Here is a 3,560-nt window from a genome sequence, read left to right on the forward strand (position 1 = left end):
CTTAATTTCTCTTTCTTCAGTCTCATTGTTAGTGTATAGAAATGCCACTGATTTCTGGGCATTGATTTTGTATCCTGCCACACTGCCAAATTGCTGTATGAGTTCTAGCAATCTTGGGGTGGAGACTTTTGGGTTTTCTATGTAGAGTATCATGTCATCGGCGAAGAGGGAGAGTTTGACTTCTTCTTTGCCAATTTGAATGCCTTTAATGTCTTTTTGTTGTCTGATTGCTGAGGCTAGGACTTCCAGTACTATGTTGAACAGCAGTGGTGAGAGTGGACATCCCTGTCTTGTTCCTGATCTTAGGGGAAAGGCTCCCAGTGCTTCCCCATTGAGAATGATATTTGCTGTGGGCTTTTCATAGATGATTTTAAGATATTGAGGAATGTTCCCTCTATCCCTACACTCTGAAGAGTTTTGATCAGAAATGGATGCTGTATTTTGTCAAATGCTTTCTCTGCATCTAATGAGAGGATCATATGGTTCTTGGTTTTTCTCTTGCTGATATGATGAATCACATTGATTGTTTTACGGGTGTTGAACCAGCCTTGCATCCCAGGGATAAATCCTACTTGGTCATGGTGAATAATTTTCCTAATGTATTGTTGGATCCTATTGGCCAGCATCTTGTTGAGAATTTTTGCATCCATGTTCATCAGGGATATTGGTCTGTAATTCTCCTTTTTGGTTGGGTCTTTGTCTGGTTTCGGAATTAAGGTGATGCTGGCCTCATAGAACGAATTTGGAAGTACTCCATCTTTCTATCTTTCCAAACAGCTTTAGGAGAATAGGTATGGATTCTTCTTTAAACGTTTGATAGAATTCCCCTGGGAAGCCATCTGGCCCTGGACTCTTGTGTCTTGGGAGGTTTTTGATGACTGCTTCAATTTCCTCCCTGGTTATTGGCCTGTTCAGGTTTTCTATTTCTTCCTGTTCCAGTTTTGGTAGTTTGTGGCTTTCCAGGAATGCGTCCATTTCTTCTAGATTGCCTAATTTATTGGCGTATAGCTGTTCATAATATGTTTTTAAAATCGTTTGTATTTCCTTGGTGTTGGTAGTGATCTCTCCTTTCTCATTCATGATTTTATTAATTTGAGTCTTCTCTCTCTTCTTTTTAATAAGGCTGGCTAATGGTTTATCTATCTTATTAATTCTTTCAAAGAACCAACTCCTGGTTCTGTTGATCTGTTCCACAGTTCTTCTGGTCTCGATTTTGTTGAGTTCTGCTCGAATCTTTATTAACTCCCTTCTTCTCCTGGGTGTAGGGTCTATTTGCTGTTTTTTCTCTAGCTCCTTTATGTGTAAGGTTAGCTTTTGTATTTGAGTTCTTTCCAGTTTTTGAATGGATGCTTGTATTGCGATGTATTTCCCCCTTAGGACTGCTTTTGCTGCATCCCAAAGATTTTGAACGGTTGTATCTTCATTCTCATTAGTTTCCATGAATCTTTTTAATTCTTCCTTAATTTCCTCATTGACCCTTTCATCTTTTAGCAGGATGGTCCTTAACCTCCACGTGTTTGAGGTCCTTCCAAACTTCTTGTTGTGATTTAGTTCTAATTTCAAGGCATTATGGTCTGAGAATATGCAGGGGACGATCCCAATCTTTTGGTATCGGTTCAGACCCAATTTGTGACCCAATATGTGGTCTATTCTGGAGAAAGTTCCATGTGCACTTGAGAAGAATGTGTATTCAGTTGAGTTTGGATGTAAAGTTCTGTAGATATCTGTGAAATCCATCTGGTCCAGTGTATCATTTAAAGCTCTCGTTTCTTTGGAGATGTTGTGCTTAGAAGACCTATCGAGTATAGAAAGAGCTAGATTGAAGTCACCAAGTATAAGTGTATTATTATCTAAGTATTTCTTCACTTTGGTTATTAATTGACTTATATATTTGGCAGCTCCCACATTTGGGGCATATATATTGAGGATTGTTAAGTCCTCTTGTTGGATAGATCCTTTAAGTATGATATAGTGTCCCTCTTCATCTCTCACTACAGTCTTCGGGGTAAATTTTAGTTTATCTGATATAAGGATGGCTACCCCTGCTTTCTTTTGAGGACCATTCGAATGGTAAATGGTTCTCCAACCTTTTATTTTCAGGCTGTAGGTGTCCTTCTGTCTAAAATGAGTCTCTTGTAGACAGCAAATAGATGGGTCCTGCTTTTTTATCCAGTCTGAAATCCTGCGCCTTTTGATGGGGTCATTAAGCCCGTTTACATTCAGAGTTACTATATAGAGATATGAGTTTAGTGTCATCATGATATCTATTCAGTCCTTGTTTTTGTGGATTGTTCCACTGAACTTCTTCTTAAAGGGGAATTTTAAGAGTCCCCCTTAATATTTCTTGCAGAGCTGGTTTGGAGGTCACATATTCTTTCAGTTGCTGCCTGTCTTGGAAGCTCTTTATCTCTCCTTCCATTTTGAATGAGAGCCTTGCTGGATAAAGTATTCTTGGTTGCATGTTCTTCTCATTTAGGACCCTGAATATATCCTGCCAGCCCTCTCTGGCCTGCCAGGTCTCTGTGGAGAGGTCTGCTGTTACCCTAATACTCCTCCCCATAAAAGTCAGGGATTTCTTGTCTCTTGCTGCTTTAAGGATCTTCTCTTTGTCTTTGGAATTTGCAAGCTTCACTATTAAATGTCGAGGTGTTGAACGGTTTTTATTGATTTTAGGAGGGGATTTCTCTATTTCCTGGATCTGAATGCCTGTTTCCCTTCCCAGATTAGGAAAGTTTTCAGCTAGAATTTGTTCAAATACATATTCTGGCCCTCTGGCCCTTTTGGCGCCCTTGGGAACACCAATTTAACGTAGGTTTTTCTTCCTCAGGCTGTCGTAAGATTTCCCTTAATCTATCTTCATGGTCTTTTAATTGTTTGTCTCTTTTTTCCTCAGTTTCCCTCTTTGCCATCAACTTGTCTTCTATGTCACTCACTCGTTCCCCACCTCGTTAACCCTCGTCGTTAGGACTTCTAGTTTGGATTGCATCTCATTCAATTGATTTTTAATTTCTGCCTGATTAGCTCTAAATTCTGCAGTCATGAAGTCTCTTGAGTCCTTTATGCTTTTTTCTAGAGCCACCAGTAGCTGTATAATAGTGCTTCTGAATTGGCTTTCTGACATTGAATTGTAATCCAGATTTTGTAACTCTGTGGGAGAGAGGACTGTTTCTGATTCTTTCTTTTGAGGTGAGGTTTTCCTTCTAGTCATTTTGCTCAGTGCAGAGTGGCCAAAAGCAAGTTGTATTGGGAAAAAGAGAAAAAGAGAGGAGAGAAAGAAGGAAAGAAAAGAGAAAGAGAAAAAAAAGGAAGAAAAAAAGAAAAAAAAGAAGAAAAAGAGAAAGAAAAAGAAAGAAAGGAAAAAAAGGGTGGGGGAAGGAAATCAAAAAGCAAAACAAAATAAAACAAAACAAAACAACAACAACAGAAAACCCTCGGGGGAGTATCTTCTGATTCTGTGTACTTTAAGTCCCTTGACTTCCCCTGGAACTTGTCCGTCCAGCTGGTCTTCTGGGGGAGGGGCCTGTTGCACTGATTTTCAGGTGTTAGCACTTGGGGGAGCC

This window comes from Canis lupus, chromosome 18 (assembly GCF_011100685.1).
Source record: "Canis lupus familiaris isolate Mischka breed German Shepherd chromosome 18, alternate assembly UU_Cfam_GSD_1.0, whole genome shotgun sequence".
Classification (NCBI taxonomy): domain Eukaryota; kingdom Metazoa; phylum Chordata; class Mammalia; order Carnivora; family Canidae; genus Canis; species Canis lupus.